The following is a 25370-nucleotide window of genomic DNA, read 5'->3' on the forward strand; positions in this document are numbered from 1 at the left end:
AGTAGAACTATTTTGGGATTTTTTTCGCATGTGCATTCTTTCACGGGGAGGAAGGAGTGAAAACAACAATCCCTTGAGGTTCTGAACAAAGCAGCAAAATTTTCAGGTATTCAAAATTTACCCAAACGTTCTAGCCCTATTTCATCACTAAGCACATCTCTGAAGAAAAGTGCTTTTCACCAACCATTCAGATTGCTCTACAAAATGCAGATTTCATGCTAATTTCTCCTTATTGTTTACTACATCCTCTTGATGAAGCTGTTCTTCGAAGAGATCTCCTTGTGTGGTATGAAAGATGCATGTGTTGTGTTGTAAAAAGAAATATTACACTTGGCGAGAACAGAATTGGGAGCCTTCGAGCAGCATCATATCAGATGTATTAAAGCCATTTTAATGAGGGAATTGGAGTGCTTCATACTCTGTAAAACTGGAGTATATATATATAAAAAAGAGAGTCCACTACATCACCTACTATAACTTCTCTGTCATCTTCTGTTTATATTGTGTGTATATATTACCTAATTTTGACATTCACATTTTGCACTGTCAATTCACAAACAGAAGAAATGATAAATAAGATTATGAAATTTCTATTACTATCAAAACAAATGTTTGGAGATTATATGCTGCCTCCTATTTTTCTAGCTACTATCTTGAAATTTGAATTACAGCACATAAGTGAAAACAGAAACATCAAAAGAAAGTAATGTAGCAACAATGCAATATTCTAATACTCAGTTAAAAGACCCTGTATTACAGGCAGCCAACAAGTGATTTATTAAAAACTACAAGATAATGTCTTAAAATTGTGAGAAAAGTGATATATGTATAATATGACAAAACCAAAGTGATTAACTGAAGAAAGGGGCATTTTTCAATAAAAAGACACCACCTATTTTCTAGGAAAAATTCTATAGGAGTTGTTTTTTACTGGTTGTAGCGGGGCAGTTACCCTGCTCCTGGGGAATAAGGTTAGAGGCTGATTGGGGACGCAGCCTGTTATAAGGGCTCAGGGAGGAGCTGGGTGAGTGTCTCTCTAGCTTTGGAAAGAGAAGGGCCTTGCTGCCTGAAGGAACAAAGGGTACCTTTGACAGAGCCGTGCTGGGGAAAGGCAAGCGGAGCTGGGGAGCTCCAGCCTGGCAATTCCCCAGGCTGAGGCCTTGATAAAGGCCTACACAGGTACTGGGGCTGGGAGGTGCAGCTTGGGAATAGGTAGAGGCAGTTGGTCCAACCCCCTTGCTAATGATGAGTGGCCATTACAGACTGCAGTTTGCCCCAGGGAAAGGGGGCTAGATGATGACTGGCTGTAGCCACTGATAGAAGATTGGGGGTCCCCTGGGAGGGAAGACCCAGAGTGTGGGGGTACTGCTGGGGCAGAACCCTGAGGGAAAAGGGGCACTGGGTTCCGGGAGGGACATGGGGGCCTGAGGCAGGTGAACTACCAGCTGTCAGAGGGCGCTCCAAGGCTGGAAAAGAGCCAATTCCCAAGATGACCAGCAGGAGGTGCCACACCGGTGATTCCTGACCTTGCTACACCTGGCAATGGTCCCCCAAAACACAGTTAAAATACACTTCTAATAAAACATTACAAGCAACTTTGCTCAAAAGCTTTTTTACTTATGTCTACATTGAGCTCAGTTCTCCATTCTGTTACACTAGTTTTATGCCATAAAAACATAAGAACGGCCATATTGGGTCAGACCAAAGGTCCATCTAGCCCAGTATCCTGTCTTCCGACAGTGGCCAATGCCAGCTGCCCCAGAGGGAATGAACAGAACAGGTTATCATCAAGTGATCCATCCCCTGTCGCCCAGTCCCAACCTCTGGGAAACAGAGGCTAGGGACACCACCCCTGCCCATCCTGGCTAATAGTCATTGATGGACCTAGCCTTCATGAACTTATCTAGTTCTTTTTTGAACCCCGTTATAGTCTTGGCCTTCATAACATCTTCTGGCAAAGAGTGCCACAGGTTGTCTGTGCATTGCATGAAGAAATACTTCCTTTGTTTTAAACCTGCTGCCTATTGATTTCATTTGGTGACCCCTAATTCTTGTGTTATGAGAAGGAGGAAATAACGCTTCCTTATTTACTTTCTCCACATCAGTCATGATTTTATAGACCTCTATTGTATCCCCCCTTAATCATCTATTTTCCAAGCTGAAAAGTCCTAGTCATATTAAATCTCTCCTCCTATGAAAGTTCCAATATATCTTTTTTGAGAAGCAGTGATCACATCTGCACACATTATTCAAGATGTGGGCGTCCCATAGATTTATATAGAGGCTATCTGTGGGTGGTGGGTATAATAGGCCAGGGAAGGCGCTGCCTCCCTGGCACTGCTGTGGCCACTGGACCCCTAGTTGTGGGGTTTGGGGGTAAAGTTTTTGCTTTATTATATCCCATGCAGGTTCTGGGGTGGCTGAGGAGATGGTATGTACTAGTCAGCTTCCTGGGTTCCTCAGTAATCTCTCTGGACTCCAAAGAGATACTTTTCCCCGGGGCACCTTGGGTGAGGGGAGGGAAGGCTGCAGCTGGGCCGAGGCTCCTCCAAGCATGTGTGGTGGGGGGAGGGGGGCGGAAGAGAGCTTCGGCCAGACCGGGACTCCGCTGGCCGGGGGCACTCCAGGCTGCAAATGGCCTGAGGTTCCTGCGGCTGAGGGGGGAGTGCTCGGGGCTTCTCCAGGGAAGGGGGGCTTGTGACTCCCGCCGTGGGGGGCAGGGGTCTCAGGGCTCCAGACATGGGGGGTGGAGCTGGACGCTAGCCTCCCCAAAGGGGGGCTCCACCCACTGCCCATGTATCTATCCCTTTCTTAATGATTCCCAACATTTTGTTAAACTTTTTTTTTTTAAACTGCTGCTGCACATTGACTGGATGTCTTCAGAGAACTATCCACAATGACTCCGAGATCTTTCTTGAGTAGTAACAGCTAATTTATACCCCTATATATATATAATGGGGATTATGTCTTCTAATGTGCATTACTTTGCATTTATCAGCACTGAATTTCATCTGCCATTTTGTTGTAGTCCAGTCACCCAGTTTTGTCAGTATAAGCCAAATAACTGACTTTTCACTGGAATAAAACAGTGTAATGGAGTGGAGAATCAGACCCAGTATGTTTTGTAACACAGTTCAGGAGTGATACTGTGTGCAATGAATTGAAGATAAACTCATACTGGAAATGTGCAGCATATCAACTCTCCTCTTACTCTTTCTTTGCTGGACAGCTGCTATTGTTTTTCTTTTGAATCTGCTTAATGGATGTTGTAAATCTTTAAATTCAGTCCCAGGGATTGGACTTTGCTTTGCCAATACGTGTACCTCTCAGACTGCTACACGATGGTACAGGCATTCAGTTATCTCTTTGTCATCTAAAATATTCAAACACATTATGCTTATGTTCTTACACTTATGGAGATCCGCTGGTTACAAGTAAACATTCTAAGTACTCTCCTCAGGCTTTCATTGTAGTTTATACGAGTCTGTGCTGAGAACCACTTGTTTCCTTCAAACCCTGAAGTGAACTCAGCTGTAAGTTTTGTATTCTGTAATTACTGCCATACTTCAAAGGCTGTGGTACTCTCTTTTGCAAGAAACTTACATCACTGAGGTTGTAGTACGGCCTTTATTTTCCGGTCACATATACATGCTGAACAAAGAAAATCTACATATTATAGACTTTGGAATTTTTTTTTTTTTTAAAAAGAGAAAACCTTGCATTACCTCTACAGGTACAGGAGGCCTCAGCAGTGGAAGTCGTGTGATTCTACTGAGTAAGGATGGAGGAAGGGGTCAAAATCTGGGGGAGCCATGGAAGAAGCATATAGAGGTTAGCTTCCCATGCATCAGCTTGCAGGAAAGGGTTGGGAGGAAGCCACAGATAGTGAAGACCAGGGAAAGGCAAGGCTGGAGGGGTAAGGAAGATGCTCAGATATCATGGTGATGGGTGACCCTATAAAATCGATAGGCAGACAAAACAGAGAAATACCACTTTTTGCTTAGAGTATCAGAGCAGAGATGCTCTATCTATCTATCTTCTTCCTTGCATTAATCCCATCAGATGGGATCTCCTCTGTGTCCTCTCCCTCTAAAGTGCTCGGTTCAATGCCATATCCACTAAAACACCACATGTCTAACTTTATGAGATCCACCACTTCTCCTTGGGTCAGCCTCTCTGTTTTCTTCCTGCAGTCTTGCTTTGTTGGACTCTTGCGCAGTCCTGACAAGTATGTGTGTTTTATATGACCAAGCCATCTGAGCCTGCATCCCCTCATTCTTTTTGCTCAAAGAAACACACCAAACATGATTGACGTACACATTCCTCACATGGTCTTTCTGGCTTACACCACTCATGGATCTCACCATTTGCAGATCTATGGAACAGATCATCTGCTCATGTTTCTTCTGAGAGTTTCCCCAACACTCAGCACCAGACCTTAAAACCTGATGGACCACTATTTTATAGACTTTCCATTTTAACCTCACTGGTATCTTCCTGTCACATACTACACATCTTATCTTTCTCCATTTGATCCTGAAATTTGTTATCCTAGCACTAATTTCATTCTCCATTTTCCCAGATTCTAGAACCCAGATACCTGAAACTTTGCATTTGCAGCATTATCTGCCCATCTAGTTTCAAGGGTAATGCTTCAGTATTCACCCTTATTGAAATTACATACCGTCTACATTTCTTCTGCTGCTTATTTTGAGCTCATGTCTCTCCAACACATCTCTCCATTTACCAAGAGCCTCTTCTTGTGAAAAGAATGGATTTCAGAAAAAAGTGCATTAGTTAATATCAGAGGTGAGCAAATAATAATGAATTCAAGGAATTTCACCTTTTGGTTTGCACAAGCTGTTTAAAAGCAGAACATGGCATTCTTAGATTTATCCTTTTACAAAATTATTCACCTATCAATTTCTACAAATACTACTTGGTCTGTAGCTCATATGCAAAGAGTTCATTTTGAAGTATTCAAAATCTGAGCTGGTCAGTTGGTCACCTAAATCACATGGCCCTTTTTCTGTTCTTCGATTGCAGGGGCGGCTCTAGGTGTTTTGCCGCCCCAAGGACGGCAGGCAGGCTGCCTTCGGCGGCTTGCCTGCGGGAGGTCCCCGGTCCCGCGGATTCGGCGGCTTGCCTGCGGGAGGTCCGCCGAAGCCACGGGACCAGCGGATTCTCCGCAGGCAAGCCGCCAAAGGCAGCCTGCCTGCCGCCCTCGCGGCGACAGGCAGAGCGCCCCCCATGGCTTGCCGCCCCAGGCACACGCTTGGCGTGCTGGTGCCTGGAGTCACCCCTGTTCGATTGGATAATCATATCTCCTGGTATCAGCTTTCTTGTGTATAACTGTTCACAGAAAAGTGAATTTGAATTTCATATTGAAAGAGTGTCAAATCTCCCCTTAAAACATGCTGCTTTTCTTTTATGAACTTTCATGGTACTGATGTTATTTGCAAGAATATTCACACAAAACAAAAAACGCAAAGGGGGCACCAATACAAATCAAAGTTAATTAATTTTTAAAGACAAACATACATTCATGGAAACTTTCTGCAGTATGTGACCACTTCTAATTAGTCTCTCTAAATGGAACACCAGAATCCCCGGTATGACGTTCATGATCCACAATAAAAATGCTAGAGCAGCTAAACCCAGCAAATCACTCGAATTCAAGACAAAGTCATCTACTGCAAAGTAATTTCCTTACAGCTGAAATATATAAAATCTCCAAGGGTATGTCTACACTGCACACTAAACCCAGGTCTCACAGACCCAGGCTTGCAGACTCGGTGTTTCCAAGCCCATGCTTGAGCATCCACACTACGTTGTTAACCTGGGCTTACAATTGATGGACCCTGGTCTCCCAGCCATACCAACATGTCCATACTGCACTACACAGACCTTCTGACTCAGGCATGACCCGCATCCATGCTGCAAAATGGCTGGGCTTTGGACCCAAGGTCACAGCAGAACTTGGGTCCTGAGTGCTTGCTGACCCAAGTCAGAGTGATTCATGGGTGGGTAGAAAGGGTAGAATGTGTGCAGGGTAGACATACCCTAAGTGCTTCCAAAGGAGGTCAGTATCATTGTCCCCATTTTATAAATAAGGAAGCTAAGGCACAGAGAAGGGAAGCGATTTGTCCGAGTCCATCCACCAGCACAGTGGCAGAGCCAAGAATAGAACCCAGCTCTCCCAAGTCCCAGTTCAGTGCATTACCCACTAGGACACAATGCTATATGCACTCTGTTCAAACAGCAACAAGAAAGGCATACGTTTTCATTTCCAAAATATAGTGTTGAGAGAACAAAAGCTACTGTTTAACTAAAGGAGGAACATTCTCGACTTGCCCCATGGTTTATGGCTTTTATCACCTGTGATATTTCTGAGATTTGATGCAAGCGGGATAGCTATTATATAGAGGACATGAGCATGTGCCTCACCAAGTCCTCTATTGTCTCACTTCACTGGAGATTATGGATGGGCTTTCCCCATTCCTTTTTGCTTAGTTAACTAGTATTAGTCCTCGCTTTCAAATTTTTAAATGTACTATTTATTGAGCAGTCCTTGAGTGACCTAAGTCAAATGAGAGCAGTTGATTCTGCAAATTTACAGCACTAATTACAAAGGAAACACCACCATCTGGTGGCCTGTCTGAAAATACTTTACACTTTTTAGAAAAAAAAAATCAATACACTATTTTCACTTGTTCCAACACCCTAACAAAAAAAAAAAACTATTTTTGTCAGCACTGAAAGAAACATTAAGTATTTCAACCAGAAAGGACATGAACTGAGATCTCTCAGAAAAACGAAGGTATATTACCCTAAATTCCCCAACATTTTCCCTTCTGGGATATTTAAGATTTAATTAAATCCTGCCTTAAAATATTGAGTCTGATTCTTCACAGCATTGCATCTGTGGCACTTTTACACACCCATTGTCCTTAGTCTGTGCAGGGATGTAAACAGCTACACAAGGTGAAAGGTTGTGGAGAAACGGGCCCCAGAATGTAGCTCTCTTTCTCCCTCCAAACTAATAGGAAAGCAAAAATGAGTTGGTCCTGAAGGGCAGGAGGCTTCTATTAGAGAGAAAGAGAACTTTCGAGAAGTTCAGGTTAAAAGTGAAGCACTAAATACAAAAAAGCCCTCTGACTTTGGAGGAACCTGGCCCTGGATCCAAGTTTTGTGATTTAGGTCCATCGCTGTCCACATAGATACCCTGTTCATACTATATAGTCCTCCCAGCCCCGTACTCCTGCAACTGCATAGAGTGGATTGAAGACAGATGAAAAGGACCACCTCAAAGGTCAAAGGACATCAGCATTTCATCATAGTTCTAACTACTACAATTAGAGATGCTACAATATCTGATTCCACACCTTCCATATGTTACAAAGAGAAAGACTGGACTATGTAACTTCTGCCTTTTAAAAAGTAAGCTCTGGTTTTCATTTTGTTAATTTATACTCTAAAATCTTAAAGACTAACAAATGTATTTGGGCATAAGCTTTCATGGGTAAAAATCCCACTTCTTCAGATACATGAAAGCTTATGCCCAAATAAATTTGTTAGTCTTTAAGGTGCCACTGCACTCCTCGTTGTTTTTGTGGATACAGACTGATTTTAAAATCTTATTTTATGAAATGACTCCAAAATTCAACACCCATCTGTGCCAAGAGAATCGAGTTAGAGATAGAATCTTCCAAGATAATATAAAACTATATTGTTATTTTTCTTTTAGCCGTTAACGGTTTTCATACCCTTTATATCAGTTGGGAACTATATCTCACAGACATAAAGAGAATCTCATTTGTTTTAATGGCTAAGTAAATGGAAAATGGAATTAACTAAAGCAATTCTTGTGCTTTTTTTCAGAACTTCCTTTGCGTCAAGTTCGGCCTGACCCTCCATTGTGTAGGTCATTTCCATTTGTGCATAGTGGGTGTAAGTGAGAGTCTGCAGAGTTGTGTTTTACAACCCACTTTGCACAAGTCTAAATGGAGTACACAAAGGGCAAATCAGTGGAGAATCTCACCCAGAATTTGTAATGCCTCCTACAGTCGGCATGTTAGTTTATTGGTACAATGCCAACTTTAAAGGCCAGATTCCCAGCTGGATTAAGTAAACATAGCTCTACCAACTTCAGAAGAGCTAAGCCAATTTATACCACCTGAAGATCTGGCCTTAAAAGTTCTTTCGCCTTTTATCAGTAGTTAGGAGAAAGTGTTGCCAGTTCCAGCAGCGTTCTCCATCATGGTCTAGATTCACAAAGAAATTTAAGCATGGTGACGCCCATGCCTAACTTTTAGGCTCCCAGAAAAACCACTGGGATTCGCAAAGCCAGAGTGTGGCACCTAAGATGCCTATACAATGAATAGGGAAAGCTAAGTGCCTTAGGCTACGTCTATACTACCCGCCCGGGTCGGCGGGTAGCGTTCGACTTCTTGGCGTTCAATATATCGCGTCTAGATGAGACGCGATATATCGAACTCCGAACGCGCTCCCGTCGACTCCGGAACTCCACCACCATGAACGGCGGTGGCAGAGTCGACAGGGGAGCCACGGACTTCGATCCCGCAGCGTCTGGACGGGTGAGTAGTTCGAACTAAGGTAGTTCGAGTTCAGCTATGCTATTCGCGTAGCTGAACTTGCGTACCTTAGTTCAACCCGCCCCCTAGTGTAGACCAGGCCTTAGAATGGGATTCACAAAAGCCAGCATGCTATGTGGCTCCTCGCCCTAAGCTATCCTATAGGAGATGTCAAGCAGAGGAGAATGGGGGAATGGAGTGTTAAGCCATGCCCAGTCTTAGGCCATGTCTACACTTACCAGGGATCAATGCTGCTGTGATCGATGCAACCAGGGACAATTTAGTGGGTGTAGTGAAGACCCGCTAAATGGACCACAGAGCACTCACAATGCAGTGCGGTGTAGACACCGCAGTAAGTCGACCGAAACTACATCGACTTCAGTTATGTTATTCACATAGCTGGAGTAGCGTAACTTAGGTCAACTTACCCCGATAATGTAGACAAGACTTTAGAGACAGATGCTTAAATCCAGGCTGCAGGGAGGTGTGTCCCTCTTCTTGGGATTATCAGCCGCAAACCCTCTTTTTGCATTAAGTGCCTATGTCATTTTTGCAAGAAGTTGTGGGGTGGGAAGAACCTCCTTCATAACTTTTAGCTCCATAGTTAGGGTACTCCTCTGGGATGTAGGAGACCCCTGGTTCAGGTCACCCCTCCACTTGAGGCGGAGAAGGGATTTGAACAGGGATCTGCACCCCTCAGGTAAGTACACCAGCCACTGGGTTATAGGATATTCTGATGTAGGATGCCTCATTTTCTCTTGTTGAAGCTGTGCCACTGTGGATATGTACTTTTAAAGAGAGTCATTGGAGCTGTGGGACTGGATCCTTGTTTCCCAAGTGACTACTCTAACCACCTGGGTATAGAATCCTCATGCTTGCTCAGTTTTGTTCTCTCTGGCCCAATGATTCTTTTGTTGTTTATCCCCAGTGGAACAGCTTCAACATGAGAGATTGAGGGAGCCCCATGTCAGAATATCCCCTAGCCCAGTGGCAGATGAGAGGTGGCAGATCCCTGTTCAAATCCCTTCCCCCTCTCAGGTGGAGGAGTGACTTGAGCTATGGGTCTCCCACATCCCAGGTGAGTACTTAACATACCAGCCGAGTGTCCTAACCACTGGGCTAAAGGCGGGGGGGGGAGGGGGAAGAGCCTCCCTTCTTTCCCAGCTGTTTTGTGCAACCTCATCTATAGGGACCTCATCCAGTAGGCAAGCTATGAGCATGCTTCCCAGAGCAGGCCCTGCTGGCAAGTTAGGCAGACTAATGCCTCCCATAAATCACTCTGAGGCTTAGGTGTCTGGACACCTGATGAGGGGCTGCAACGTGCATTCTCAGAGGCAGAAACATAGGACCTAGGAAACTTTTACTGCACAAAAATTAGGTGGCATACGAGTTTGGGTGCCTCCAGGGTTTAGAGGCAGCTGAGCAGGGGCGTTGTGAATCCCAGCGGGGCCTGATTCTGGGATTTCGGCGCCAAGAATGGTAATCACGTAATATGCCCTTTTGTGAATCTAGCCCTATACACTTATGGAATTTCTCCTTAAAAACTGGTAATATTTTGCCTACTGGTAAAAAGAGTTCTTTTTTTAAATAACAGCAACTGCTGCAATTCACTTATTTGTCAATAAAGTCACATCAGGTACTGTAGCAAGTTAGTATGGGTTAAATCAGAAGTCTATGTTCCCGATAGGTATTCTAGTTTCCTATTTCAGTGTGACATTCTAACCTTTTCTTTTTTTTGGGGGGGGGGGGGGGTAAATCATCAATCATCTGCAATGCTCATCATATCTCTACACTTGAGTTAAATCTGCACTTTACACTGAGTGACTACAATTGCAGCACAATTTATTTTCAGAATTTATAGTACTATTACGGCTCTTTACTGGACTAGCAAGCTATCAGTAAGGAGGAAAATGATTTCTGATTATCTAAAAGTTCAAATCTTAGAGGAAATTTTTTTTATCTAATTTAGTTTAGCATTGTTTTCCTTTTATGGAAGTATGGATGTGAGCTTTTCAAGGACTGAAGCATGTGCTTATTGAAATACACCTTAGCCCATGATTCTTTTGGGTACTCTCTTGATTCCGTCATTATTTTCAGGTTACTTGGCAAAGTTTTAACTTACGATATGCAGCATTTCAATCTTGTACAAAAAGCATTTCAGAACATGCCAATAGTGGATTTTATTACACAAATCTATGAGAAGTATGGACTGTCTCATAAAAGAAAGGAAAACTATTCCTTTCATTCAGATATGAAAAACATATCTGAACCAGCTCCAAAAACTGTATCTGGGTTAAAAGTTAGATTTCCAAACTCACAGGGTTTGGTGCATTTTAAGTGTTTGTTTGGGCCTCTTAAAATTATGTGTATAGTTATGCAACACTTCGTGCTAATGTGGGACTGCATGGTGTTCATGTGGATTCTTTTTCATAAGCAGGTCTGCCTCTATAATTCACGGTAGGATGCATCCATTTGTACTAATATGTACTGAATATAATGACTTAATAAATCCCTAATCAAATCAGTATTTCCATAGGTGTCACTATCATTCATTCAAATTTAGCACAAGTTGATATCCTTAATATGTTTGCAGATGGAACAGTATTGATTGCTGTATTAAGACAAGAAGAAAGGAAACCACAAAGGACCAAATTCTCACCTGGTGTAAATCAGCAGTTCCATTGGGCTCTACTGACTTGTACACTAGTTAAAAACCAGGCCCCAAATCAAAACAGACTATGAAACATTAAATGACATGAGTAGTACTGCCTGAATAACCAGGGTACAACTACTCCATCCTAAAAACACAAGATGGATATAATTTAGGCTTGTTTTAAGAAGCCAAACAAACAAAGACAGATGAACAGATGTACAATATAGATGATAGATAACCACTAGCATACCTAATTAAGCCCATGTGTGAAAAATATAAAGGTCTGGATAAACTATGAAAAAGGTCACGAGCTGCAAAATAGATTTATTCTGATTTGAGAAATATAAGGAGGTAATACAGAACATGGTTACTGGAGTTTCACATTGTATAACAATAGAAAAGGAACTCAGATGCCCCTTAGGGACATGAGTTCTACCCACCCCCATGCAGCTTGTATTTCAAGTCCCCATTTTAAGGCCAAGAAATGACCTCTATTCATAGACACATACTAAGGTCTTGGCACAGTATCAGATGCCTAGAATAGTGAAGTATCATAAACAAATTTAGTATATGGAATTTTACACTGGTCAAAAGTAATTAGCTACAAGGTCAAATAACAGCCATTAATATTTTGCACTAGGAGCCAAAGCTTTCTGGTTGTCATGCAGGCAACTATTAATTTGCCAGCATTGAATTATTTAAAATCCATGACTACTTTTTTGGAACAAGTCATTTTTGCATGTTTCTATAATGACAGTAAATATTAAAATGAAGCTCAGCTGCTCTCCATGTAGACACACAAACACCCCACTTTCAGCCAACTGCGGTTTTCACCAATAAGACTTGTATTGAACAGAAGTTTTCTTCTGCAAATGATAAGATACCATGGTTAAAGCTACATTCCAGGTGTGAAATCCTGGCCCAACTGAAGCCAGTAAATGGAAAAACTCCCATTGACCTCAATAGGTCTTGGAGGATTTCATCCTAGAATTCTACAGCCATGTCACTTAACTCCTACCCAAACAGCCTATGAATTATTCCTAGAGCTCCAGTAGATTTGGACCAAATGCTGAAATCCATGCTCAGTTTTACTCATTCCCAGTGGCATCAGCCTTTATATTAAGGCTCCCATATAATTTGTGCCCACATTTTGCACCCATATAATGAACTCCAGATTCAAACCTGATTACTTGCATCTCTACCTGCTTGACTGTGGGCCTGCGTCAAGCAGAGGTGCAAATACTCGGGTTTGCACCCACAGCCGAATTGGATGAGCATATGGAAAGCTAACTCTTTGGAAAATGTGGCCATAGATTCTCATTTCATCAAGTGCTAGGTCAGAGCCACATGGTGTCACTGGAGTTTCCCTATGAAATCTATTAGTAATACAATATGTTTATTTTCAAACACTGGGTGGCTCAGTTGATCTGTGCATCTCTTACTGTGGCTGAAATGTACTTCATGCAGTTCTTTAAGGATTTTGGCCCAGATTCAAGAAGGTATTTAAGCATGCAGGTAACTTGAAAAATGAAGTAGTCCCACTGAAGTCAGTGAGATTATACATGCTTAAATACATTGCTGAACTTGGGCTTTTACAAACAAAGAGTTTCAAGATGTAACCTCCTCCCATTGAAGATTATGGCAAAACTGCCACTGACATTAGTGGGAACACGGATGAGCTCTTCATAAATTCCAAGTGGGTCTCTCATAAATTAGTGTATTTTAATAACTATTCAGATTTTCCACTTCTTCCTATGGATATTAAAAAGCTTCTACTACTTGCAGAAATATATATATGCCACTATACCAATAAAATGTTGGGCCCCATAATTATATAAGGTACCAAGTACTAAAACTGGTCAGAAAATTTGTCGAAAGTTTTCTTTCAGAAAAGGTCATTTTGATTAAACTGTCACAAAATCATATAATTTCAAAGAAATTTTGTTTTGAAAAAATATCAAAATGTCATTTAGACATTTTTTGAATGAAGAGTTTCAATTTTTCATTTCAAAATTACTTTTTTTTTAGAAAATGCATTTAAGATACTCTTTTTAAAGGGCTGAAATAAAAGCAAATTTATTCAGATTATTCCAAATTAGTTTTGCAATTGACCTGAGACTAAAAAAATCTTTTGGAATTTTATTTTGTGAAAAAATTCTAAAGTTTGCCTTTTCCCCCCTCAGTTTGGAACAAAAAATAAATTTTGACATCTCAAAATTTTTCACGGAATTGAAAAATCTGTTTTCCAAACAGTTCTACTGAATATCATCATTTCCTGTTTATTTTACTGGGCATAAAGACAATTTGAGATACTTTTATGGAAGTTGGGGATGTCCCATATATTTTAACAGGTGTGCTGGATACATAAGTAAATGACATTATGGAAAAAAACCACCCCAAAAAAGTCCCAAACTCCACTAAAAAAAGAATTAAATCAAAATATATACCATGCCACCTGCAGCATCAGGAAGGCTGAGTTAAATACACCCAGAAATAAAATAACATAGCTTAGAACTTGTTCTGGTCAATGCTGGAATTTGATTCCGTCTCCTGTTTGTCTAACAAAGTAAACACATTAGAAACATTACACACGATACTGTGCTTGCCACTTACAAATGCCTGAAATTGGTTCTCTTTCCACTGTGAAGTGGAATGATAAATTTCCAACCACCATCCATCCAAATTGTTTATGGGTCAGTCTCAGCTGGTGCACTTAAAATGTAGCTCCCTTGACTTCACTGGAGATAGATCAGTTGACACCCAGCTGAGAAGTTAGTCCACATTTAAAACACGCTTTATATAGAGTTTGTTGCTTTAATAATAGCCTCAGTGATAACCTTTCCACAAAGCCCAGCTCACGACCTGAGCAAACTAGTGCAGGAACTCAAACTTCTTCATTGTCTGTAGCACATTTTAATAGATATAGTCCATTATACAATCTCCCCTCCCATTCACCATCACCCAATCCTTACCTCACCTCACTTCAGAATCAGATACTTCCCTGTGGCAGATACTCTTCCATATAAGCAAACATTGGAACACTGGGAAATATCTATGTATTGTTAGCTGCCTTTAGTGTGACAAGGGGTTTGGCCTTGCCAGAATGGAAGGTGGGGCAGAGAGGGGACAACAATGACTTAGTCACGAAGTCTGCTTTCAGACAATCTTCTCCTCCCATATGTTCGGTGGTGTTGGAGGGGGAGGAGGGTTCTACTAGAAGTTAAGAAAGTAGCCAGCACCATGGGACTGATCCAACACCTATTGAAGCCACTGAAAAATCTCCCATTGAGTTTAATGGGCTTTGAATCAGGTCCCCATATGACTAGCCAGTTTACTACCAGTTTGTCAGTCTCTTGTCTAGATGTTCTGATTTAAAGGCACTATTTTTCATACTTAGGTAGGCAGGTTCCATGCTATCCAGAAGAAGTCACACTCTGTATGGGCTGTCCAGGGATGTGCCAAAAAACAGACTCTCACCCAGCCAACAAATTAACTCTGCTCCACTATAAATGATTCTGTGTTAATGTAGATTAAAACAGTCCTGCTTTACTTAAGCCTTGTAGAACCCAAACACAACAGTACTGGGCAAGGGCACAAAAGCCAGAAGCAGGGATGGGGAACAGACTACAAACAGAAACCAGAAGTGACCCAAGTAGTTTCACTGTCCAAACTGATTATAATACAAAAAGTAAACAAGAAGCATAAACAGTGAAAAGCAAGTTCAGTTTTGAAGTGTCTTTTGTCTTGTATTAACTTGAAGCATAATTAGTAACGCTGGTAAGGAATTCGTTTTTGATTATACGTGTTTTAAATGTACATGAATAGCTTGTACAGGCAATTTTCATATTATGTACAAATATGAACAAATTGTTCATATTATGTACAATGGGCCCATTAGACAATTCCGTGTGCAATACCTGATTTTTACACACAGTCAGATAAGTGAGGCAGCAAATTATGAATACAATTGTAAGATTTGGGGGAGGGGTGGGAACAGGCACAGGATTAAAGAGACGCTGTCAAGACAGAAAACAACTGAAACACTGCTCCAGTCCATCAGTGGAGTGAGGAGGTATTTATTTTAAGCTAACTCTCTTACAGTGGCACCAGTGTATTTGGGGTGGGATGTTAAATAACACAGCCTTCTTCAGGAAGTAAAGTTCCTGAAGTAAAAATGTAAGCATATACCGTAACTTCCCCTGAGAAGCCCCAGAGCTCAATGCTCACAACTGAAAATTGAGCCTTAAATTAAAACTTTAAAAATTAAAACTACCATAAAATAGGAAAGCACTACAATATTAGTAGAGATGGTAAAGTAAAAAAAGTTTCACGAGATTTTTAAGATTTTTTTTTTAATTAAAAAAAAATATGACCAGCACTAGTGTTACTCAAAAAGCTAGAAAGTTTTTTAGACCAAAAAAATTAGTCACAAGCTTGAAATTCAGGATATTTCTACCAACTCTAATCACTACATTTGGTAGTGAACTGTAACCGTTCTACGTATAAAGTTTGGCAAAGTTCGGATTTTGACACTGACACTCACCAGATTTTGTCTTTGGACACCTCTGTAGTAATTATACAGGGTGAGACAAGCAGAATGTCATGAGTTACTGTGCATCTATGGCCCTGCTTCAGGTGGGTCCTTAATCACGTCTCTGCATGCAAGAGTCCATGGAAGTGTACAGTAATAACCACTTGTGTAAAGTGAGGCTTATGCATAAGTACCTTGCTGAATTGAGACCTTTGGAACAAAAGGTAAGCCATTCAATGAATTATGTGAGCAGAGAAGCAGGATAACACAGTACATGGGCAAGAACTGGAATGTAACAACATGAGCAAGTAGGAGACTATAACAAGCCAGAGAGTACAGAACAGAGAAAGGAATGAAGATGTGATGATAATACAGCACTGCAGAGAGAGTAAGACAGTGTGGAGGAGGAGGAACAGAACAGTACATGACAAATTGGAGGCTGAAAAGTCAAACGATAACACAGAGTGAGAAGGTGACAGTGAGAGAGAGGCTGTGATGCAGAGAGAGGTAGTACAATACAGTACGTAGGGAACAAGCTGCTACATTCGTCCAATGATATGAAGTGAGAAAGTTGGCAAATAACTGTCCAGAACATGGGGATTCATTAATAATAATCACAGGACTGGGCTAAACCCCAAGCAGGGAAGTTTTCCTTTTCCTTCAATCAATGTTAGCTTCTTTCATGTCCTTGTTATATGAAAGGAACTTTGAGAACAAACCTTGCTGACCCTGACTTTTTTGGGTGGTTGATTTACAGACCCATATTTTGGTTAACTACTTGCAGGGTCTGGTAAAGTACTTTAGATCCACAGCTGGTTTAGATAATATTCTTTAAATAATATATATTTGATGAATTGTGATTTTTTAAAAAATTATTCCATATGATTTTGTTTCTATTATTGGTACACAGGGTGACCAGATAGCAAGTGTGAAAAATCAGTGGGGGCCCACAAAGGATAGTAGCTGCCTACATAAAAGACAAAGCCCCTAATATTGGGACAGTCCTGATAATATCGGGATGTCTGGTCACCCTGTTGGTACAGTTTATAAAATTGGGCCAGTAAGTCTCAAAAGCACCTGTCAAGTAATTTATTTAAAAATATTTCTGATGTTATTCAAAATATTTTAATGAATAATTACTGAAATTACACACTGAGGGCAATTTAAACCTCTGCTTAAATTGGTCTGCTCTGTTCTACATTGTGCATTTTGTCCTGAGATTAGACTGAGTGGTCAAAAAAGCTCTATTCGGGACTTTTGATACTTTTGTTTAAACAGTCTGTGCCATGAAAAAAAATTAACATTCGGGCACCACAGACACACTGTATTTTCCTTTACTGGGGCATTTCCCAAACACTTTACAGAGGAAATACAATAAATATTATAGAACATAAACTACCAAGGCATCTCATTTTTATAATAGTATTCACTGTAAACTCTAAAAATACTTGAAGATTTATTTTAAATTAAGGGTAGAGGTACCAGTCTTTTCTTGCTTTAAAAATAAAAAGGCACATAACATAAACCTGACCTCATTTTCCACTAAATGTGATCTATTCACCTCTAGTATCTCTTATCTCCCTTCCTTCCATATGTATAACTTTGGTTCCTGTATTTATACTGTTCTTTGTACCTTCCCTTTTTCCTTCTGTCTCAGTCTTTTCATTTTTATGTATACATCTCTACCTCAACAGAATGCTGTCCTTGGGAGCCAAAAAATCTTACTGCGTTATAGGTGAAACCATGTTATATTGAACTTGCTTTGATCCACCGGAGTGTGCAGCCCTGCCCCCCGCCCCCCTGGAGCACTGCTTTACCACATTATAGCGGGTGGCATTATATTGAGGTAGCGGTGTACTGGCATGAGAATCAGATGATTTAATCAGACTAAAAAAATCTAGACAATCTGAATCTGCTGAAAAAAAGGATGAAGATACTGTAATATACAGTAAAGACACATTAAGGAGCATCATTAAACCCCATCGTGTTTGTAATAAACGCTCAGCTGAGAGCCACAGAAATGACACAGGTAGGTAAGGAGCTCCTTCTTCACTCAATACTTCTAAAATGATACATTGAGTAAGAGGGCATTTTCAAGATGCACAAAGGTTCAAATATTGCAGACTCCTGAGAAATCTGATGCCATGTAAAGAACACAGAGAAAATAAACTCCCCATCTACATCAGAGCATTGGGAGAATGCACATTTTTTCCTTAAAACAAACCCCTCAGTGAACTAAGCAGGTGTTAGAGCTCCTGTCTGAGAGCAAAGAAAAGATTTATTATTTAACTCCCAAACAAATGCTGAGATTACTATAGAAAGGGTTACAATTTATCATGCATTGAACCAGGCAGCTGGTGAAACAGTAAGAGTAATTCAAATAATTTTAATGACCCTATAGGCTTTTTAAAGGAGAGCTAGTAAAGGATTCCCTCTTCAAACTAAGCAGTGAAAGGCAGTCATTCAGAAGTCCTAATGTGATGGACAGAAGTGTTGATAAGAGGACTTTTAGAGCTGAAACCTGTTAAGTGTTAGTTTTGACAATGTGGATGACAGCTTTGAAAGGTGAATGTATCTGAAGATTCCTATCAGCAGCCTGAAGAACAGAAAATATCCAGGCTGTGAACAATTCTGTCTAAAGATGCTCAAAGCTATACTGTAGTTTTACATGGATCAGAACTGACCTTTACAATGTGAGAGGAGATTCAGATGCTCCCTGTCAGAGGAAGCACCACAGGATTGACAGAATGGGGGACTTGTCTTGATAAGTCTCTCTTTTAAGTAGTAAACTAGCTACTAATATATATGATACTACACTTCTTTTATTGAATGAAAGGCCTGAGCACTGTGAATCCGAGAGATAGTTTCCATCTGTAACCCTCCGTTCAGCTCTTTAAACTAGTTGCAAATCACCCCCCCAACTTACTCACTTCAAAATAAATTTGCATTTAAGCTTTATCTGATACCCACTGCTCCCCTCACCGAGATAAAAAGCAGATCTTTCTAGAAGATATTCACCACTCAAAAAATGAAACAAGATTGCAGTGCCGGGTATCAACATGGTAAGGAATATTAAGTATTTAGTTAATACTACAGGTTAAGCAAAACATATGTTGAGTTTAATTCCAAAATATAGCAATAGCCATTAATCAGATAGACTATCAAATTGCAACTGTTTTGTCCATAGCTGGCATGAATGGACCTCTTACTATCAAAGGATAATCCTAGTCTTCCATTTCTGTATGGAAGCTTTAGGACTGGCTGAGCAAGGGAGTCCTAACCTTAAACACATAGGATTATTTTTAAAATAGTCAAAAAGTCATACTGTAAAATCAGTTTTCACCGAGATAATCCTAACCAACCTGAAATGCCAGATAAAATGCAAGGCAAACACACTTTTAGAATACCACTGGAAAGGACTTCAAATGGCAATAGACATCCCCTTCATATATATTTTAATCACCTGTAAAATATTTGGGAGGGGATTGGATGGTTATAGGTTAGTCACCATGCAAGATATGTGATTTAAATATATATTGCATTAAGCTTGTAAGTATTAACCTAGGCCCAGGCCCTGTACCAGCCACAGAGGATAGTACAACCAGCCTACCCGCCTAAGCCAGTCAAAGCCAGAAGATCAAAATAAAAAGGGGAATGGGGGAGTAGGAAGGTCTATTTTATTGATGTTGCTAGGGTAAGGTAGTGTGCTTCCAACCTGTCGTTATTTATAAGCCTTTAGGGCCCCCTTTGCTGTCACTGAAGAAGCCTTTGCCCATCCAATTGGCCTCTCAGAGGAGCCTGACCACCATTGGACCCTTCCATATGGTGCCAGAAACCCTGAACTATAGATGACCTCTCTAGTGACATATCCCTGGCGGGCATCATGTACACATGCTGGATTATGCCCAGCAAAGGAGAACCTCAAGCAAAAAAAAAAAAAAAGCTTACATTTTGATCTACATCATTTTAGGACCAAGGAAACATCTGCATCTAGAGTTTTATATCTGTAAACTCTTGCCATATTGAGGGGCTGAATCATTGTCAATCTCAAATCACCTTCTTATTAATTAGTCATTTCTATTAGTCATAAAACATGGAAGGGCATAATCTCTTAGTATATTGTTTGTAACAGAAGTGATGTCGTATTTCAGAGCTCATATTCTCATACATATCATCATCATCAAAAACACAAAAGAACCAAATCCTGAAGTCCTCACTCATTTTTTTCCTCCTTCCAGTCCTTGTACACTGGAACCAGTAGAAGTTTTGTTTGTGATAGCAGAGAAGGGGGAAAGGGAGGAAAAAAGGGGAGGGAAGAAATAAAATTAAATAAACGAAAATAAAAGAAAGATTGAAAAAGTTGGCCCAATAAAAAAGTACTTAAGTACACCTATCCTAATCCTGCAAACCCTCATTCAGATAAGCAGTGTTACTCATGTATGTATCTCCATTCATCTTGATAGGAATGCTCAACTGAGTAAGGGTTTACAGGATTGAGCTCAACTTCTTTAAAAGATTTACATAGTTTATGTGTTGGTTTTGCCAATTTTTTGTATATCACCAGAAATTCAAAAAAAAAAAAAAGTAACATGGTCTAATGATGTAAATGTAAAAATGTAAATATTCCTCTTGGCATAGAACCCACACAAACCAATTGGGGTGTGTGGTTAAACATTAGAAAGGCTGTAAGGTACAAAAAAAAAGTCTCTACCAATTTAGAGGTTAATATTTTAGTGATCCTCCCTTAAATAATACATCATCTTTTGAACAAGCTCATATTTTATAGATGAGGCTCTTTAAACCAAATTGAATTGAGCTACAGTGTTACTGTAGTGGTGTCCCCTCATCCTGAATCTCTCTTAACACTCATCGATTCCTGCCAGACACTCATTGATAGGGTTAATTAATTTATGAGCTTGTCATTACAAGTCATTGATTAAGATGTCCTTCTTAAAGATTTAATTATGCCCAAAGATAAAAGATTTGCTAATTATTGTCTTTTATCTAATTGAAGCTTTGTATTACAAATAAAGTTCAAAGGTTTAAGACAGTTGCCCTTTCAACCATTTGGACAAAGATGAGAATTTAATTAGAGGAGAGACCATGTTCTCACTGGCATCTTCAAATATGTTCCAGCAGCCATTCTGGTAATAGAACTGATGACTGTGCAAAATGGAGAGACCCTGGAAAAATCTTTTAACCTTTCTTGTTTTTCTAATGGTGTTGCAGCATTGTTCCATTCTGGATCTGGTTCTATTGAGCAATTTGATAGTCTGGCACATGTAGAGGAACAGGTTAGATCAAAGTTTAGTCATTTCCCCAATACCCCCACTCCTCCCACAAGTGTGTATCCTTAAAATACTTACCAGTATATGCTTTGAAAATCCTCACACTGGGGGGATAACTCCTAATACCGTTGCTTTCATTCCTTCAAAATGAAAGCAAAATGTGGGTTATAAGAATTGTACATATTTGATGACTAATTCCTCAAAACCTCAGTGTCCAAATATAGTAAGAAATTTTAACATGAGTGATACAAGAGAAGTCTCTTTCCGTATCATTGAATTGACTCAGTCTCATGTCTTCATTCTGCAGTTATTTCAAAGTAGCACAAATCAAGAAGAAATTATATGCATGTGTAGAGAACGACAAATCATAACAAGAGGCCTAATTTTTTTTTTAAATTTAATTCTTAGTCTCGGATTGCACCACCATTAACTTTAAGTATACAAGCAGTAGTTCTAGATCCATATGGTAGTTGTGGATGCATACATGGGAACTACACATGCAGATAATCATTTCAACACCTTCCTGAGCACAGACTTTGATGTATATGGTTTCAGAGTGGTAGCCGTGTTAGTCTGTATCAGCAAAAACAAGGAGGAGTACTTGTGGCACTACATAATACCCATACTTGTGTTAGTCTCTAAGGCCTGGTCTACACTAAGGGGGGGGGTCGAACTAAGGTACGCAACTTCAGCTACGCGAATAGCGTAGCTGATGTCGAAGTACCTTAGTTCGGGCTACTCACCCGTCCAGAAGCCGCGGGATCGAAGTCCGTGGCTCCAAGGTCGACTCCGCCACCGCCGTTCGCGGTGGTGGAGTTCTGGAGTCGACCGGAGCGCGTGGGGAGTTCGAACTATCGCATCTTGATTAGACGCGATAGTTCGAACTCCGAGAAGTCAAACTCTCCGCGTCGACCCGCGCGGTAAGTATAGACCTACCCTAAGGTGCCACAAGTACTCCTCGTTGTTTTTGATGTAAACGGTGACACAAGTTAGCTTTTGCACAGAGTTGCAAATATGCACCTCTAAAAAGGTTGGCTAAGTGAAGATACAAGTTGGAAACAAAGTATTTACCATTATGAAACATTAGCACATCATAATTAATACAATTGGAAACAAAGTGTTTTATAAGCAGAACAGAAAGGCATGGACTAAATGGAGAGAATGGAGCAAACTGATCTGCAATAGGAGAATGCCTATAAAATTGAAAAAAGTAAGATCCACAAGATAGTAATTAGACCTGCACTTTTGTATGGCTCTGAATGCTGAGAACTGATGAAGAGACAGGAGCAGATCTTGAATACAGTTGAAATGAACACGTTAAGATGGATGCTTGAAATTACAAGGATGAACCATGTTTGGAACAAATAAATTACAGGAAGTGTGAAGGTAGTACCAATTATAGAAAACCTGAAGGAATCCAGGCTTAGTTGGCTTGAGCATGTGAAAAGATCAGAAGAATATATAGGAAACAGGGTGTTATACTTAGAAGTGGAGGGTAAGAAAAGGGTTGAAAGCCCCAACACGAGATAGGTGGATACCATACTAAAGGATTTGATCAGCTGTGGCATCTCCAAGAAACTGCTTCAAGACAGACTGGAATGGAGAGGACTTGAAAAGCTGACCCCATATAGATGGGACTAAGGCAAGAACAAACAAACAAGATTAACTTATATTGACATCAAGGCTGTATCTAGCCAGAAGGAAGTTCCTGCTACCCATGCGTGTGGGCAAAAGCTCTGACAATACCCATTAAATAAAATATTATTGTTCTGAAACTACAAAACATTCCAAGTAGGTATATCATCAGAATAAATGCCACTCTGTCAGCTAATCAAATTGCTTGACATTTATACATATTATTAAACAAGTATAAATCAATTCGTTTGTATAATCAATACAAACTGTAGTTCTGAAAATCTCCCTCATTTATTGCATATAGTTTGAGAATAGAATACTTAACAGTTAAAAGAGATTATGTATTTTTCCTCTTTTCCAGTGTTCCAAATTAATGTTTGTGGACCAAAGAAACAAAGTACCAGAGGGGAGCCATGTTAGTCTGGATCTGTAAAAAGCGACAAAGAGTCCTGTGGCACCTTATACACAAAGAAACAGAGTGGATTTTCTGGGAGTCTTTTATAGAAGTGGCCTCAAACTACAAAAACCATAAATTTGGGGGCATTCAAAATTCAAATCCTTATCCAGATCCAAATATTTGCAAACATCTCATAAAAGGATTGAACTTGTAAATATCCATGCACAGAATCATTCAATAAGTATTTTTTCTGGGTGGGGGAAGTGGGGAGGAGAGAGACTCACATACCTTAACCAGCTGCATGAGAATTTCACAATACTTATGTGCACTGCACGGAAATTAGTTTATGAAGAGTGTGACAAGGTCACAAAGTCTTTACATTTTGTTAAATAATGTAAATCAATAGCCAATGAGCTCTGTTCAATAGCATAGTGCCATTCAAAGACTACTCATCAATAACAAAGCAAATCTAGCTCCCTTCTGAAAAGGTAACAAAAAGCACAGCAAAGCAGATTGTGCACATTTCCAATTCTACACTCTTGCAATTATTTACTGAATACAAAAATATTATAAGCCATTGCAGAAGAACCTCACTAATCCACATTAATGGTGTTTGAGGAGGGAGTGAGATGCATTCCCAACGTTTCTGTAATGACAGGATGTTGACAATGAGACCAGGAATTTCACACCGGCCACTGCAACAATGGGCTTGATTCCACTCTCACACCAGTATGATGCCACTGAAGGTAGTGGTGTTTGGGCGATCATAATCTGACCTGAGTTCAACACAGTCACTCAAGATTTACACTACGGAAATCGAAGATCCAAGCCAACAGACTTAGAGAGAGGATTCCTTCTTTATTCGGTTTTGGAATTTTTTGAACGTTCTTGAATAAAAGAAGGAACTTCACCTGTGCTCTTAATTCAACACTGGAGGAGGGTAGTTGTTAGCTGTGGCTCTATTGTAGTAGTGAATTACATATCAATATAGATCATCATCGAAAGTACAAAAACCATGATTCAAGAGTACAGTGATTTACTAAAGTTAAATACAAGTGATCAAGAAAGCAATCAGCATTCCAATAGGTTCTCTTTTCTTCTCACATCTAGAACTTAAAGTTATATGCAGATATCCTTGGGCCATTCTGCAACCATTTCATATGGAGATGGGCCCTGAACCCCTGTCCTGAATTTTGAGAAAGGCTGGATTCAATAAGAACTTCACTGTTTGGGCCAATCTCTCCAATGTGCCCAAACTGCAAAAACTGCAATCCCATCAACCACCCCAGTTCCATCTCAACCACCAACAACTCAAACTCTTGCATCCTCTCAACTCCCTATAACGTCTGAAGGGTTTGGCCTCAGTTGAAAGCTTTGGATTCATACTTCCAACATTTTGTTTGGTCCATTATATAGATGGTGACCCACTGTGAAATTTGCATACGGTTCTGAATCCAGGGATGAACTTTCTCAAACTTCAAATCTGAACATATTTTTGGATTTCTAACAGTTTCTACTCTAAATTTTAAAAAGATATACACTTTATTTATTTAGTTTACTTTGGTACTTTTCTTTCAGTCTTGATACTTCAGCGATACTCATTACTACATTAGTGTTGTTTGTACAGAAGCCATGGTGTACTAGATGCTGTATAGATTGATAAGACAAGGTCCCTGCTCTACCTAGTATACAACCTAAAATAGATGATCTGTACTCAATAGAATCATAGAACTGGAAGGGACCTCAAGAGGTCATCTAGTCCAGTCCCCTGCACTTATGGTAGGACTAATTATCTAGACCATTCCTGACAGGTGTTTGTCTAACCTGCTCTTAAAAATCTCAATCATGGAGATTCCACAACCTCCCTAGGCAATTTATTCCAGTGCTTAACCACCCTGATGGTTAGGAAGTTTTTTCCTAATGTCCAACCTAAACCTTCCTTGCTGCAATTTAAGCCCATTGCTTCTTGTCCTATCCTCAGAGGTTAAGGAAAACATTTTTTCTTCCTCCTCCTTGTAACAACCTTTTACATACTAGAAAACTGTTGTCTCCTCTCAGTCTTCTCTTTTCCAGACTAAACAAACCCAACTTTTTCAAATCTTCCCTCATAGGTCATGTTTTCTAGACCTTTAAATCACGTTTGTTGCTCTTCTCTGGACTCTCTCCAATTTGTTCACATCTTTCCTGAAATGTGATGCCCAGAACTTGACAATATTCCAGTTGAGGACTAATCAGAGCAGAGCAGAATGGAAGAATTACTTCCTGGGTCTTC

The sequence above is a fragment of the Mauremys reevesii genome, linkage group 16 (assembly GCF_016161935.1).
Source record: "Mauremys reevesii isolate NIE-2019 linkage group 16, ASM1616193v1, whole genome shotgun sequence".
Taxonomy (NCBI): Eukaryota; Metazoa; Chordata; order Testudines; family Geoemydidae; genus Mauremys; species Mauremys reevesii.